Source organism: Lathyrus oleraceus, chromosome 5, assembly GCF_024323335.1.
Source record: "Lathyrus oleraceus cultivar Zhongwan6 chromosome 5, CAAS_Psat_ZW6_1.0, whole genome shotgun sequence".
NCBI classification, from domain to species: Eukaryota; Viridiplantae; Streptophyta; class Magnoliopsida; order Fabales; family Fabaceae; genus Lathyrus; species Lathyrus oleraceus.
The window spans coordinates 519,117,341-519,135,313 of record NC_066583.1 but is presented as its reverse complement, the minus strand read 5'-3'; positions in this window follow the sequence as shown (position 1 = coordinate 519,135,313).

Genomic DNA, 17,973 nt, shown 5'->3' with positions numbered 1-17,973 from the left:
AATGGTATGGAAGAAGTCCTACCTGTAGAAGTGGAGATTCCTTCTCTAAGAGTCCTACTGGATGTCAAGTTAGACGAAGCTGAATGGGTTCGAACAAGGTTCAATGAGTTGAGTCTTATCGAAGAGAAGCGAATGGCAGCCATTTGTCATGGGCAGTTGTATCAAAGTCGGATGAAGAAAGCCTTTGATCAGAAAGTGCGTCCTCGATGCTTCCAAGTCAGAGATTTGGTGGTGAAAAGGATCCTTCCTCCTCAGACAGATCACAGGGGCAAGTGGACTCCTCACTATGATGGATCGTATATTGTCACCAAGATGTTTGAAGGTGGAGCCTTAATGCTTGCAACTATGGATGGTGAAAACTTCACTTCCCCTGTGTAACACCTCAAAATTTGCCCTCCTCTTCTTGGGACTAGTTTAGCATATTGCATTTCATATTTTAGGACATTAGGCATTTGCATCTTGCATATCATTTGAAAATAAAGAAGGACATCCTCCAAAGTCTTTTCAGAGATGGAGAAGTTGTATGGTTCAAGCCTGAGGGTCTTATTGAATTGGAGATTAATCATTTAAGGGTGTGCACTTCAATCAGGGTTTCTTGATTCTTCAAAGGTTGAGTATCATCTTGTTGGCAAGGGTATATCATCATCATCGTGGTTATGTCATCTAGGGTTTCATTGCTCATCCTCAAGTCCCTTTTGGGATTAGGGTTTTGACCTCTGGTCAACCCTAATCAGTTGCATTCTTCCAACCAGGGATTCTCAAGGAGAAGAGGTATTCTATTTATATGGAGATCACATGGTCATTATATTGGGCTTATATGAGCTAGGGTTTCATTTCTAATCCAATTCCTCAAGTGGTAGAGGCTCAAGCTGATCAGAGCATGTCAAGGTCATCTGTGGACTTATACAGTCAACTGTGCGAGACCTGAGGGCTATGAGGTGGGTAAATGAGTTTCAACATCTCCATCATGTTGAAAAGAGGTTCATTTGTCATTTCAAACATCTAGCTTGAAGATTTTGAAGTCAAGACAAAAGTTTCCAAAAATGGAAAGTGACATGTAATTGAAAGTTTCCAAAAATGACAAGTTTTTGGTCCACATTCAACTTGACTTTGCAACATCAAAGAAGTTTCAAATGGATTTTTGGTGAACATGAAAGTTGAATATCTTTCTCTTCTCTTTTCAAAAAGTCCAAGATCATGAGCATCTGATGAATGGTTGAGGAGTTATGGCCAGATGATTGCACAATATGCATGGAACTTCAAAATGGCATAACTTTTGATCCAAAACTCCAAATTGGTCCATCTTTATGCAAAATGCTTCTCATGACCTATATTTTCCAAATCAACCATTGCCTTGCATGAAAAAATTCACATGATCAAATGTCCATTCAAGTGCATTTTGGAGGGAAATTGGAGAATTCAAATTTGGTTCAAGATATGTGCAAAATTCCAATTCCATTGTGTTTATTAGATGATTTTAAGAGGAATCAAGCCCTTGCATGTTACTGTTCACGTAGGAGTTAGCCATGCACCCTCATTTTTCATTTTTTGCAAAACACCTCTAATCTCCTTAATTATGATTAGCACATGCCTAATTGTGATTACCAAGAAATTAGTACATGGTATATAAGACAAACCCTAACAGAATTTTCCATAATCACAATTCTAGATCTAGAATTTTCTTTTCCCTCCAAAATTCTCTCTCATTGAAATTCAAAAATTCTTCACACAAGCATACAATTTCTTCATAGATCCTTCTTCCTCATGGAGTTTTGAGCAAGATTCATCCATTTTTTGTGGCAATTGAGCAAGGTTTGGAGTTGTACAAGTGCATGAACACATCAATGGAAAATTGAAATTGAGCAAGATCCCAGTGCTTTCAACCATCAATTTTTGCACAAAGCTTGTTTAGAAGGATATTGGAGCAGATATGGAGGCTTAGGAAGCTTGAATACGTGACTTTGGACACTGCCATTCCAAGTAAGCTTGAAATTCGACCTCCACTATTTACCAATTCATTGCCATAAACTTATAGATCTTTCATTACTGGTGATTCTGATCTAAATATCTTTGAATTTGGATGAAAAATGAGTGAGATATGATGATTTTATGTTTGATGCATGAAACTTATTTCCTTCGATCCAGAAAATGCATGATGATTTAGGCTTAGATATAAGGATATATGTGATCCTCGTGGAAAGATCTTTCCATTGATATAAATTTCATTGAGTTCTGCATTTTGCCACGGTGGCGCTCCGCCTGGCTGGCCGGAGAAGGTGGTTGAAACCACCGTGCGCCACCGCCTGTAATTCTGGCTAGGGTTTGCAGGCAAAACGACTGCGTTTTGGCCATAAGCGCCTTCAACCAGCCAATCCTCTGTTCGAACCACACGCCTTGCATTTTATTAATTTTAGTTGAGCGCTTGGTTGGACCTTGGGGGAGCGTGTTCGAATCCAGCGCCATGCATTTTAGTTTTTCAATTGAATTTTCAGTGAGCGCGCCCTTTAACCTTCCTTGCACCAGTTCGATTCCAGCCTTGTGTGGTTTGTGAATTAGTTTTTAAGCGCTGCATGTGAACTTGTGAACTTGTGTTCGAATCCTGGCTTTGCTTGTTTAGTTGAATTTATGCTGAGCGCGCCTTGAACCTTCGTTGCCTGGGTTCGATTCCTGATATTGCATATTCCATAGTTCATTCACATTTCATGTTTTCAACATTATTTTTCTATTATTGCATTTTTATTTCATTTTTTGATCATCAACTTCTAAAATTCACTAAAAATTGTAAAATGATCCAAATTAATTCAATCTTTTTTCCATATTCTTGTTATGATGTCTATTATTTTTTGATGTTGATTTCCTGATTTTTTCACTTCTGGATTTTTAATTGTGGTTGTGTGATTAGACATTGTGCAATATTGACATGTTGTGATCAATTGCTTGTGAAATGCTCATAGTTTGTCCAATTGGCTTGAAATTTGACATGCTTGTTCCTAACACGTGACTAGATTTTTGGGATTTGGTTTGGCATTTTTAGCATTTGTTATCACTGTTTTGTACACATGGACATGTGATGTGACAATTTGTGTCACATTTTTGGTATTCAACTTGTGCATTTTCATTCCTAGGCCATTTAACCTCTTCAAGATTTCATTTTTGGCATGATGCTTGTCCATAACATATTGTATGCACATAAAAAATTTCGTGATCATTGGATTCATTTCTGTTTTAATGTGTATTTTCTATTCTTGATGTCCAATTGTGACCACCCTGCTTGCCTTTGCCTTATCTTGTTCATGTGAGGGCCTTGCCTTGTGATTTGGATTTGATCCTTCTTATGACATGTTCTTGTTGGATTAAATGTGCTTCATGTGGAATTTTAGCTTCTGTTTTGACTATTTGCTTTGCCTTTGACCCTAGTCTTGGTACTAGTGGTTTGTACTCACCATTTGAGCTTTGTATTTCAGGTTCGAGCATTTAGCTAATGGTTGATGTGATCTCATTACTTGAGATGCAAATTACTTTGTCCATTAACCTTTGTTGTGTTGTAGGTCCATTGGTGATGAACTCACTTGAGTTGCTTACACTTTGACTTTCCTTGTGTAGATGATGAATAAGCACCACTGTTGATTGTCTGTTTGATTTTCAAAATATGATATTGACTGTTTGACTTTTGTACAGGTACATTAGCCGCTTTTAGCTCTTGCTAGATAGCTTTGCTCTGCTTTGGAGTGTGGTTGATACACCATTGAGGTTTTTTAGCCTTCTAACTCCATGTAGTCTGGAAGTCACGTCGCTTTTTTGGCAGGCGTTTTGGCTGAAGTCCTCCTTAAGAGGCAATGACTGTGATTGTTTATATTTGTGCTAAAGACCTCCAAGTGAGGCATGTTACTTGTTAAGTCCTCCTAAGTGAAGAGGCAATTGACAGATAGAAGGGACTAGCAGCCAGTCCCCTGTTATTCGTTGAGTCATCCATTATGCTCGCACTACGTGTTGATGCTCTTGGACACATCCCCCAGATCTTGTATAATGTCAGTCAAGTGGAATAGAGTCCCTCTTTCTGGACCGCCACACTTTCTTTGATTCAAGCTCACCCAAGCCAGGGTTAAGAGCTATGAGGTCTAACCCTCATTACCTTTCATCTGCTCACCCTGACGGTCAATGTCAGTGGTTAAGAGCTTCAGACACCCATACAGTTTTGGCTTGTTTGTCGAGGTTGATATGACCCCTTGACTAAAGCCCAACCATTTGTCTGAGCCTCTTGTTTGTGTATAGAGTGTGATGATTTCTTTTGATATGTTTATCTTCTTTCTGCTTCTTATCTCCTGTTCTGTAGGAGTCGTATGATCAACTTTCGAGGAAGTTGAACGTACGTAGAGATAGACTTGAGTTGACTCACTTCCTGTGTGAGTCAAACTCTTGTTAGAGACCTCAACCTAGGGTTATAATTTGCATGGCGACTATTAGGCTCGAGTCAGTCTCCCTTTTAGTTCGTTATTCCCTTGGTCTCTGGTTAGGAGAGTTTCTCCCCTGTTAAGGGGAACTACGTCGCCCTGATTCTCATACCAGATGAGATACGTAGGCAGGAGATCTTGCGAGATCTCTTCGGGCACCCTTTTTCTTTTTTGTGTGTGTTGTTGTTGTTGTGACCCTGTTTGTTTCTTTTGACGTCTCAGCGTCTCTCTTTGTGTTTGTGTGACAACTAGTAGGCTCGAGTACCAGACTCCCTATTAGTTTGTGAATCTGATTACATTTTGCTGTGGTGTTCGCTGGTTAGCGTGTGTTTTTGTTTGGAGTCGGATATAAGTCCAGTTATTGGCATTCTGTTTCCTTTTGTTTGCGTGTTTGGAGTCGGATATAAGTCCAGCTATTGGCATTCTATTTCCTGGTTTGCTTTTGTTTGGAGTCGGATGTAAGCCCATCAATTGGCATTTGGTTTCCTTGTTGAGTTTTTCTTTTGGCGTCTCAGCGTCTCTTTTCGGTGTTTTGTTTTGGCGTGCGTTAGCCGAACTACGAGTGTTCTGATTCTTTCTCTGGATAGAGAAGATACGTAGGCATAGGATGCGATATCGTATCGAGCAGGTTCCCCATCTCCCCGAACTACGTTGACTTTGATGTTTGTTTCTGACAAACTACGTAGGCCCAGGATGCGACATCCTGCCGAGTCCGCTTCCTCCGTCTTCTTTCGCCTGTTTTATTATTCCAGTGTGTGTGCATTCTTTGAGTAGTTATTCAGCAACCTTATTCTTTTCTTTTGAGCGTGGATCCCGTCGAGTACGGCGGACGTGAGGGGTGCTAATACCTTCCCCTTGCGTAACCGACTCCCGTGCCTTGCAATCTCTGGTCGTAAGACCATTTCCTTTCCCTTTTTCAGCTTTACTTCGAGCGTTTCCTTTCCCTCCTTTGGGATAAATAATGCACGGTGGCGACTCTGTGACTTTTTTTCCGCCGGTTGTTTTTCGCGTTGTGATAGCTGGCGACTCTGCTGGGGACTAAAGTTGACCTCTTGCTGGTCCATCTTCCCTAAGCGAGTCGATCCTAGCGCTCTCTAAGGTAGTGTTGGTTGCTTTTGCTGCTCTATTTATTGCATTTATGATTATTATACTATGATTGTATATATTTGCATATGTGTTTGCATGCATCATATTATCACTGTGCTAGATTCTGTGCAGGTTGGTTCCTCTGATTTGGGGTGGGTGTTCTGAGTGGGGCTAAAACCCAGGCCCGAGTATACACCTAGGATTAGCGTGGTCTCATGTTCCTCACATGTTGGTTGAGCATGATTGTTGTAACGTGACATACCACAAGCCGGACGAGGTTCTTCTGAGAGAGCTCTTTCTTGTGGAGTTTCCACTATGGTTGGGTTATCTCTCTTTTGAGCTGTTGACTTCGGTGACCTTTCTTTCCCGAATCTTTGGTTTAGATGATCTTATGAGAGCTGCAACGGCACACCCGAAAGGGCAAACCCGTTGAGTATCTTGTCTGATTGTCAAGACCATTATCCGCCTTAGGATGACCTTATTAGAATTCACCTGTGAGGGGAGGGTTTGATTCCTGCAGTACAGATTCTGTCAGTGATTCTGTGATGGTGATTTTGGTTCAGTCGGATTACGGATATTTATTTCTGAGACGCCGGAGTTTTGTCCGTGGTATTTATTAGTGGGGATCCGTTTATTTCAGGATTCCATGGGTTTGTACAGATGATTTTGTTGTTATCGGATTAGTGGTTTTCTAGTAATGGTGGTGGTATATCCTTCCGTTCCGTTTATTTCGGAACCCCGAGTTGGATTTATGGTTACTCAGTCCCTCAGATGGTTGTGATCAATACAGAGACCGGAACTCAGTATAGTGGATGTTCAGATGACTTGGAGGATGGCACAGTGCATTGCATTCATGCATCCGCATCATTCCCATATTGCATTCATCCGCATCTAACTCATGACTATCCATACTTAGGGTACATTCTCGATTGAGATTCTGGTTGAGAGACATCCTGATGTCAGAATGTTATTGTCAAATTATTATCCGTCTCGATGAAGCCAGAATCGAAGGACAGAGTGTTCCTCATACGGATAGACATTGCATTCATGCGTGAGTCATAATAACCTGTCTTTTGTTTTGCAGGTGTCAGTTCCTTATGTGTTTGGTTGACTGAGGAATCATTGCTCGTGCACGCAGAATCATTCCCTTGCACGTAGCTCGTTCGCACCGATACCCTACCAGGCGCAACAAATCCAAGCTGATGGATCCACCTAACGCAGACATTCTCGAACTGAAAGAGAAGATGAGTGAGCTGATCAACGTCATGCAAGGGTTCGCCTTGGGGCAGAAGGCACTGATTGAGAAAGTGGAGAAGCTTGAGCGGGCTTCGGCTGCCAGCAGTGGTAATAATCAAGAGGGTGTTTCCAACAACGGTCTTGGTGGTTCTAGGGATGGTGGTGATCCCAGAAGGAAGACGACTACTGCTGGTGTGGTAATCAATAATGGTGGAGGTTTTGGTCTTGCTGCAAGTGGTGGACCAGGGCCTATGGGCAATAATCTGAAGGATGATTAGTTTCCTCCTTTCTTTGGGGCCATGGAGGATAAAGAAGAAGACCAGTTCTCCGTGCTAAATGAGCAGTTTGGCCAATATGGTGTTCAACCACCAAACAAAGAAATTCAGGTGCTAGCCGAGAAGATCAGGGCTTTGGAAAGCTATGCTACTCCTGGGGCTATCAACATGACAAACATGGGGCTAGTTGATGGGATTGTGATCTCGCAAAAGTTTAAAGTGCCCACGTTTGATAAGTATAATGGGAGTTCTTTCCCGGAAACTCATCTCCAGGCCTTTGTCTGAAAGATATCTGCCTATACAATGGACCAGAAGCTTTGGATGAACTTCTTCCAGGATAGCTTATCTGGTGGATCTCTTGAGTGGTACACCAAGTTGAGATCATCAGATGTCAAGAGCTGGCATGATCTTAGAGATGCATTCTTTAAACAATACCAATTCAATGTTGACATGGCTCCTAGCCGTACCCAGCTGCAGGGTATGTCTCAAAAGCCGAATGAAGGGTTTAAAGAATATGCACAAAGGTGGAGGGAGTTGGCTGCCAGAGTTCAACCTCCGCTGGTGGATCGGGAGATGTCTGATCTGTTCATGGGTACCCTGCAGGGGATTTTTGCTGAAAGGATGGTGGGTTGTCCCGTCACTGGCTTTGCAGACATAGTAGTGGTTGGTGAGAGAATTGAAAGCTGGCTGAGAATGGGGAAAATACAGGGAAATGCTCTGTCATCTGGAGTAAAGAAGCTATTTGGGAATGGTCAGCGCAAGAATGAGGGTGAATCGAGTGCTGTGTATACCCAGAGAGGACGCGGTAGGGATCGTTACTACCAGCACACTGCTGCGGTAACAATTCCTGCTGGTAATCAATTGGTACAACAGCAACATCAGCCACCTCAGCAGAGAGCACAGAGAGCGGGGTACCAAGTGAGAGGAAAGGGAACTGATCGTCAATTTGATAGGCCACCCGTGACATATGCTTTTCTGTTTAAGAAGTTGATGGATCTTGGGTTGGTTCAGCCGAGGACGATGGCTCCGGTAAGACCAGATCAGAGGCCTGCCAGTTATGATAAGAACGCCAAGTGTGAGTTCCATTCTGGTACACCAGGGCATAACATTGAGGGTTGTAGAGCTTTTAAGCATGTTGTCCAGGATCTGGTAGACTCCAAGGCCATCAATTTCGCACCGTCGCCAAATGTTAATGCCAATCCCATGTCGGCGCATGGTCAGGTGATGGTGGGGGTAATTGTTGAAGATTCAGATCACATCTGTGCGGTGGGTAAAGAGATCGACAGTGACTGCGAGCTGGACTCGTGGATAAAACCGTGCGTACCAGGGATGGAGATCCAGAACTGGAAGGCCGAAAAGATCATCATTGTCACTCTACGTGAAGAGTAATATTTCTGTTTTTCAATTCTGTCTGCATGAAAGCCATACGTTTTGCCCAAAACGTAATGGTTCATTGTAAGGGCCACCTCATGTGTTTCATTTTGCAATGTTTGCATCATTAATAAATGGATATTTTTCACAATAAAAGCGGTGTTCCCTGTTTTTCATTTATTTTTGCAGTTTATAAAAATAAATATAAATGGCAATGTTTATGTTCATTTTTCCTTCCTTTTGATTGGCTTCGTTCCGATTTTGTATTCTCTGGATCTCATTGATAACAATCCTGTTACACCCTCATATGACTTCGACAATCCGATTTATCATGCCGAAGAAGAAGGCGAAGAAGATTGTGAACTGCCGGAGGAATTAGCAAGGTTGTTGAAACCAGAGGAGAAGGTGATTCAACCGCGTGAGGAGCGAGTCAAGGTTGTGAACCTGGGTACCGAAGAGGTCAGAAAGGAAGTAAAAATTGGGGCCGCTTTGGGGATAAGTGTCCGGTGCCGAAAAAGGATGTGAATGTGAGAATGTGTGTGGACTACCGGGATTTAAACAGAGCTGGCCCGAAGGATGATTTCCCATTACCTCACATCGATGTGTTGGTAGATAATACAACTCAATTCTCGGTGTTTTCCTTCATGGATGGCTTTTCTGGCTATAATCAAATCAAAATGTCGCCAGATGATATGGAGAAAACAATGGTCATCACACCATGGGGCACTTTTTGCTATAAGGTGATGCCATTCGGTCTCAAGAACGCAGGTGCCACGTATCAGAGGGCTATGGTGACTTTGTTTAATGATATGATTCATCATGAAATCGAATGCTAAGTTGATGACATGATAGCAAAGTCCCAAACAGAAGAGGGGCATTTGGCAGATCTGGCCAAGTTGTGTGACCGGTTGAGACAATTCAGACTGAGGTTGAATTCGAATAAGTGCACTTTCGGAGTGCGGTCCGGTAAATTGCTGGGGTTTATTGTAAGCGAAAGAGAAATCGAGGTTGATCCTGCTAAAAAAAAGAGCAATACAAGAAATGCCTGAACCGAGAACAGAAAAAGAGGTTCGTGGTTTCTTAGGTAGATTGAACTACATTTCACGGTTCATATCTCATCTAATAGCCACGTGTGACCCTATGTTCAAGTTGTTGAGAAAAGATCAAACGGTCAGGTGGAATAATGATTGCCAAGCGGCATTTGAAAAGATAAAAGAATATTTGCAGGAGCCTCCGATTCTGATGCCTCCTGTGGAGGGACGACCGCTAATTCTGTACTTGACGGTCCTCGAGGGGTTTATGGGGTGTGTATTGGGGCAGCATGACGAGTCTGGTCGAAAAGAGCATGCCATCTACTACCTTAGCAAAAAGTTTACCGACTGTGAAACAAGATATTCACTGCTCGAGAAAACTTGCTGTGCTTTGGCCTGGGCTGCTCGCCGATTGAGACAGTATATGCTGGTTCATACCACTTTGTTGATTTCCAAGATGGATCCGATGAAGTAAATATTCGAGAAGCCAGCATTGACCAGACGGGTTGCGAGATGGCAAATGATTTTGACTGAATATGATATACAGTATACCTCTCAGAAAGCAATAAAGGGAAGTGTATTGTCTGATTACCTCGCCCAGCAACCCATTGAGGATTATCAACCGATGAAGTTTGAGTTCCCTGATAAGGACATCATGGTTCTTAAATCGAAAGATTGTGAGGAACCAATCCCGGAGGAGGGGCCTGACCCTGAATCCGAACGGATTCTGATGTTTGATGGGGCCGTTAATGTGAATGGTAGGGGAGTTGGTGCTGTTTTGGTTACGCCGAAAGGATCCCACATTCCTTTTGCTGCCCGGCTAACATTTGAGTGCACCAACAATGCGGCGGAATGCGAAGCTTGAATCATGGGTATCGAACCTCGGTGCGACTATCTATTGGGGCAAAGCCTTTCTCGCTTGTGTATGGGATGGAAGTTGTGCCACCAGTCGAGGTCCAGATTCCTTCGTTGAGAGTCCTGATGGACGTGAAATTGCAAGAGGCTGAATGGGTAAGGACTCGATACGAAGAGTTGAGCCTGATTGAGGAAAAGAGGCTGGCAGCCATTTGCCAGGGGCAGTTATGCCAGCAGCACATGAAGCGAGCTTTAGACCGAAAGGTGCGACCTCGTGTATATTACGTAGGAGATCTGGTGTTGAAAAGGATCCTTCCTCCTCAAAACAATCGTAGGGGCAAGTGGACACCCAATTATGAAGGTCCATTCGTGGTCAAGAAGGTTTTCTCTGGCGGAGCCTTGTTGTTAACGATCATGGATGGCGAGGATTTTCCATCCCATGTGAATGCGGATGCAGTTAAAATATACTTCGTATAAGAGACCCGCTGGACGAAAAGAATAAAACAGTCCAGGAAAAAATGGGCATCTCGGCGGACCAAAAAAAAAATGAAAAGAGGTTCGGGCAAAAATTAGGGATAAAAAGGGAAAAACTGTACACCCAGCAAGTCGAAAACCCCACAAGGGCGGCTTGGGCAAAAAAGGGTATCCCGGTGGACTGAAAACCCAAAAGGACGGTCCAGGCAAAGAGGGATTGAAACGAACAACTGCGTCTAGCATGATCATTTGTACTTTGGTTAAAGCAGCCGGTTATCTCCCCAGCAGGGATCGATCAGAAGCGTCTTGTTCAGAAGGCAGAAAGCACGGAGAGTCTGAGGACATATGGGGTGTAACCGAGTTGGAACTCGATGAGATCACGGTTTCTCATTGCCATTAGGATAGATTTTCCTTTTGTGCGCAATTACCTCTTTTCAGGGATTGCTTCCTATGTATTGCTCAGTTACGAGTCACCCTTTTCAATCAATAGAATGCATATTCAGTCAAATAATTTTGTTTTTGTTTCTCATGACCGCTTTGGTTGCAAAAACATTTGATTATTTTGATAAAGAATCTTTGCATTTTAAGACATAGAGGTCCCTTCAAATGCATGTTCATAGGATTGAAAGCCTGAAATCTTATTCGGAAGGTTGAGTGACCCAGGTGTTGAAATTTTGGCACACCTGGGGCACGTTTTTATCTAACGACCTCTTTTGCAGGTACTGTTAGATATTTTCACTCACTTGCAGGTTGTGATGTGAAGCCTTTTGACAAAAGATCCCCGTGGAGTCCAATCAGGGACAAGGGATTGAAGAATGGTGAAAAGATGGCGAAAGACGTGCAACGATCTTGGAGGATTAACCAAGAAGACTCTTCAAAGTCTAAAGAGTGGAAAGTTAACATTTCGATCAGATGGTTCCGTGCCAGATATTCCGTAAGTCCCCAGCGGGTTCGAGATCGGTGTTTCCTCGGTAGCCAGGTCTAAAGGTTGCTGTTTCCCGTAGCAGTGTCAGGTTTGTTATATCCCTAGCAAGTCGAAGATTGTTGTTTCCCCAGCAGCCAGGCCTGAAGGTTGCTGTTTCCTCAGCGGAAGTTTGCGTTGGTAGGTTGTTTCCCCAACGAGGTCCCCAAGCGGATCAGGTTCAATAGAGGTCATCCCTGGTGAGGGTTGTCCTTTCCCCAGCAGCAGTGCTATTCCCCAGCAGGGTGGAGATTAGAGTGGTATCAAGCTCCTCAGCAGAGTGTCTTGAGCTCCCCAATAGAGTCCCTTGAGGGGGATGCCTTTTATGCATTCATCATTTAAGATAAGCATAGCATATTGCATAACTCATCGCGTAGCATTTCCATGGTTATGGAGCATTACGCTATAAAAAAGAAAAATCATCATGCATCAGCATTGCAAGCATAAGCTAGTCTCAAGCCGTGGTTACCGTTTGAGAATTGGTTTAGCTGGTTGGTGGAAATGTTACTCAAGCCGTGGTTACCGTTTGAGAATTGGTTTCACTAGATGGTGAGGATGTTACTCCGAGGAGCTTAGCATCATGACGTGACGCGATCAGCGCGACTCAGGCCGTGGTTACCGTTTGAGAATTGGTTTAGGAGGTGGGAAGATGTTACTCTGAGGAGTTTAGCATCGTGATTTTGAATCAACAGTATTCCGCAGTTAGTCCCCGGCAAGCGTCTGCCTTGTTTTGACATATGTAGATGTCATCCCTGTGATACCGGTAAGTGTCGTGTCGATCCCCGTAATGTCTTTTTTTTTGGTGTCGGTAAACATCATCTTTCGATGTCGGTAAACGTCGAATTCCAATCGTTGGCCATTAGTAAATGGCATGTCTCTCATGGTGTCTACAAAAAAAATCGTTCTGTTAACACCCGTGTGTGTTCTTTCTTTGGTGTCGGTAAACATCATTGTTCGATGTCGGTAAACATCGAGTTTCTTCCCAGTCATCGGTAAATGTCTGGTCGTGTGTCCTTTCTTTGGTGTCGGTAAACATCATTGTTCGATGTCGGTAAACGTCGAGTTTCTTCCCAGTCATCGGTAAATGTCTGGTCGTTTATCCTTTCTTTGGTGTCAGTAAACATCATTGTTCGATGTCGGTAAACGTCGAGTTTCTTCCCAGTCATCGGTAAATGTCTGGTCGTGTGTCCTTTCTTTGGTGTCGGTAAACATCATTGTTTGATGTCGGTAAACGTCGAGTTTCTTCCCAGTCATCGGTAAATGTCTGGTCGTGTGTTCTTTCTTTGGTGTCGGTAAAAGTCGAGTTTCTTCCCAGTCATCGGTAAATGTCTGGTCGTGTGTCCTTTCTTTGGTGTCGGTAAACATCATTGTTCGATGTCGGTAAACGTCGAGTTTCTTCCCAGTCATCGGTAAATGTCTGGTCGTGTACCCTCTGATATGTCGCCATCAGAGTGGTGTTTGGTGTTATTTCCAGCATTGCCAACGGAATTAGCATGGGAAAATGGAGAACGGGGTCCATTGTTTGGCAGCAAGAGTGACGTGAAATTGTGGGGTTCAAGAAAAGCAAAAAAAATCAATCAAAAGTTGCGGGGTTCAAGAAAAGCAAAAAATATATAATAATCCCCAGCGGAGCGTAAATTGTTCGTCTCTTCTTGGTATTCAACCACTCTTCACTCTGATCATCTGGAAGCCGAGGCTGTTCATATCAACAGGTTCATAGTGGATTGAATAGGGGCAGCTGTAACACCTCAAAATTTTCCCTCCTCTTCTTGGGACTAGTTTAGCATATTGCATTTCATATTTTAGGACATTAGGCATTTGCATCTTGCATATCATTTGAAAATAAAGAAGGACATCCTCCAAAGTCTTTTCAGAGATGGAGAAGTTGTATGGTTCAAGCCTGAGGGTCTTATTGAATTGGAGATCAATAATTTGAGGGTGTGCACTTCAATCAGGGTTTCTTGATTCTTCAAAGGTTGAGTATCATCTTGTTGGCAAGGGTATATCATCATCATCATGGTTATGTCATCTAGGGTTTCATTGCTCATCCTCAAGTCCCTTTTGGGATTAGGGTTTTGACCTCTGGTCAACCCTAATTAGTTGCATTCTTCCGACCAGGGATTCTCAAGGAGAAGAGGTATTCTATTGAGATGGAGATCACATGGTCATTATATTGGGCTTATATGAGCTAGGGTTTCATTTCTGAGCCAATTCCTCAAGTGGTAGAGGCTCAATCTGATCAGAGCATGTCAAGGTCATCTGTGGACCTATACAGTCAACTGTGCAAGACCTGAGGGCTATGTGGTGGGGAAATGAGTTTCAACATCTCCATCATGTTCAAAAGAGGTTCATTTGTCATTTCAAACATCTAGCTTGAAGATTTTGAAGTCAGGACAAAAGTTTCCAAAAATGGAAAGTGACCTGTAATTGAAAGTTTCCAAAAATGGCAAGTTTTTGGTCCCAATTCAACTTGACTTTGCAACATCAAAGAAGTTTAAAATGGATTTTTGGTGAACATGAAAGTTGAAGATCTTTCTCTTCACTTTTCAAAAAGTCCAAGATCATGAGCATCTGATGAATGGTTGAGGAGTTATGGCCAGATGATTGCACAATATGCATGGAACTTCAAAATGGCATAACTTTTGATCCAAAACTCCAAATTGGTCCACTCTTTTTGCAAAATGCTTCTCATGACCTATATTTTCCAAATCAACCATTGCCTTGCATGAAAAAAATTCACATGATCAAATGTCCATTCAAGTGCATTTTGGAGGGTAATTGGAGAATTCAAATTTGGTTCAAGATATGTGCAAAATTCCAATTCCATTGTGTTTATTAGATGATTTTAAGAGGAATCAGGCCCTTGCATGCTACTTATCACGTAGGAATTAGCCATGCACCCTCATTTTTCATTTTTTGCAAAACACCTCTAATCTCCTTAATTATGATTAGCACATGCCTAATTGTGATTACCAAGTGATTAGTACATGGTATATAAGACAAACCCTAACAGAATTTGCCATAATCATAATTCTAGATCTAGAATTTTCTTTTCCCTCCAAATTCTCTCTCATTGAAATTCAAAAATTCTTCACACAAGCACACAATTTCTTCATAGATCCTTCATCCTCATGGAGTTTTGAGCAAGATTCATCCATTTTTTGTGGCAATTGAGCAAGGTTTGGAGTTGTACAAGTGCATGAACACATCTATGGAAAGTTGAAATTGAGCAAGATCCCAGTGCTTTCAACCATCAATTTTTGCACAAAGCTTGTTTAGAAGGATATTGGAGTAGATCTGGAGGCTTAGGAAGCTTGAATACGTGACTTTGGACATTGCCATTCCAAGTAAGCTTGAAATTCGACCTCCACTATTTACTAATTCATTGCCATAAACTTATAGATCTTTCATTGCTGGTGATTCTGATCTAAATATCTTTGAATTTGGATGAAAAATGAGTGAGATATGATGATTTTAAGTTTGATGCATGAAACTTATTTCCTTCGATCAAGAAAATGCATGATGATTTAGGCTTAGATAATAGGATATCTATGATCCTCGTGGAAAGATCTTTCCATTGATATAAATTTCATTGAATTCTGCATTTTGCCACGGTGGCGCTCCGCCTGGCTGGCCGGAGAACGTGGTTGAAACCACCGTGCGCCACCGCCTGTAATTCTGGCTAGGGTTTGCAGGCAAAACGACTGCGTTTTGGCCATAAGCGCCTTCAACCAGCCAGTCCTCTGTTCGAACCACACGCCTTGCATTTTATTAATTTTAGTTGAGCGCTTGGTTGGACCTTGGGGGAGCGTGTTCGAATCCAGCGCCATGCATTTTAGTTTTTCAATTGAGTTTTCAGTTAGCGCGCCCTTTAACCTTCCTTGCACCAGTTCGATTCCAGCCTTGTGTGGTTTGTGAATTAGTTTTTAAGCGCTGCATGTGACCTTGTGAACTTGTGTTCGAATACTGGCTTTGCATGTTTAGTTGAATTTATGCTGAGCGCGCCTTGAACCTTCGTTGCCTGGGTTCGATTCCTGATATTGCATATTCCATAGTTCATTCACATTTCATGTTTTCAACATTATTTTTCTATTATTGCATTTTTATTTCATTTTTTGATCATCAACTTCTAAAATTCACTAAAAATTGTAAAATGATCCAAGATAATTCAATCTTTTTTCCATATTCTTGTTATGATGTCTATTATTTTTTGATGTTGATTTCCTGATTTTTTCACTTCTGGATTTTTAATTGTGGTTGTGTGATTAGACATTGTGCAATATTGACATGTTGTGATCAATTGCTTGTGAAATGCTCATAGTTTATCCAATTGGCTTGAAATTTGACATGCTTGTTCCTAACATGTGACTAGATTTTTGGGATTTGGTTTGGTATTTTTAGCATTTGTTATCACTATTTTGTACACATGGACATGTGATGTGACAATTTGTGTCACATTTTTGGTATTCAACTTGTGCATTTTCATTCCTAGGCCATTTGACCTCTTCTGGATTTCATTTTTGGCATGATGCTTGTCCATAACATGTTGTATGCACATAAAAATTTTCGTGAGCATTGGATTCATTTCTGTTTTAATGTGTATTTTCTATTCTTGATGTCCAATTGTGACCACCCTGCTTGCCTTTGCCTTATCTTGTTCATGTGAGGGCCTTGCCTTGTGATTTGGATTTGATCCTTCTTATGACATGTTCTTGTTGGATAAAATGTGCTTCATGTGGAGTATTAACTTCTGTTTTGACTATTTGCTTTGCCCTTGACCCTAGTCTTGGTACTAGTGGTTTGTACTCACCATTTGAGCTTTGAATTTCAGGTTCGAGCATTTAGCTAATGGTTGATGTGATCTCATTACTTGAGATGCAAATTACTTTGTCCACTAACCTTTGTTGTGTTGTAGGTCCATTGGTGATGAACTCACTTGAGTTGCTTACACTTTGACTTTCCTTGTGTAGATGATGAATAAGCACCACTGTTGATTGTCTGTTTGGTTTTCTGAATATGATATTGACTGTTTGACTTTTGTACAGGTACATTAGCCGCTTTTAGCTCTTGCTAGATAGCTTTGCTCTACTTTGGAGTGTGGTTGATACTGAAGGTGAGAAAAACAAGAAAGGGGGGTTTGAATTGTTTTGGAAAATAAGCGCTTTTTCAGACAAAGACCACACAAGGAATTTATACTGGTTCGCTTATAACACAAAGCTACTCCAGTCCACCCAGCCAAGGTGATTTCGCCTTCTATAAGGACTTAATCCACTGATCTTGAAAGATCATTACAACCAACATCTAAGAGAAAGATCTCTTAGTCCTCTCAAGTATACAGACTGCGCAGAGTCACTTGAGGAAATAAAGTAATAGATAAAAAAGACTTTGTAATCTAGAGTGCTTCTAGGATATAGCAAATATTGCAACAGTAAGAACAAAAGAATGTTTCACGTTCTAAGCAAAAGCTTCGTGAAAGATTGAGAGAGAGAGAAGAATGAGTTTATGCGTGTTGGTGTGTCTCTCAATGCTGATTGTTGTCCTTTATATAGAGGTGAAAGGACCGTTGACATTGATGCCAGATAATTTAGTCTTGAATAGGAATTAATGCCATAACTTCTATTGTTTCTTGCCAATTCAGATCAGATAGTAGTGAGCTCCCCCTGAGATAGGCTAGGGAGTTCAGAAGTTCTTACCAGAGCTTCCAAGCAATGAAGTTTCTTGATACCTTCTGCAATTCTTAAGTTCAGTGTTAGATGATTTTAATTTTAGAGAATAGTATGTTTGCAGAGTGCTTAAGGTATTAGGCAATTTTTCATCAGAGCTATATTTGATTTCTCCCCCTTTTTGTCAGAATCAAAAAGACATAAACAAAATAATCAACAAAACATTGTATATATTCAGATAACAGACATCAGAGATAAGGGCAAGAAAAACAAACAACAGAAACAAAGATAAGCAAGGCAACGAGCAAAAGATCCTAAGAGCCTAAGGGTTGGGAGGAGGAGGCATTCTCTGAAGCAGTTGAGTCAGCAGGTTCTGGATATTGTCGTTGACGGTGTCCTGTTTGTCCATTCTGGCTTTGAGTTCCTTCTGGTCTTTCTGAAGTTCTTCAAGCGTCTTGAGAACCATAGGAATGACAGTAGAGGACTCCCCCTGAGTCAGAGCACTCTGTTCTTCAGCAGCTCTGGCTTCAGCTTCTGCGACTGCCTTTGCTTCAGCTTCAGCAGCAGCAG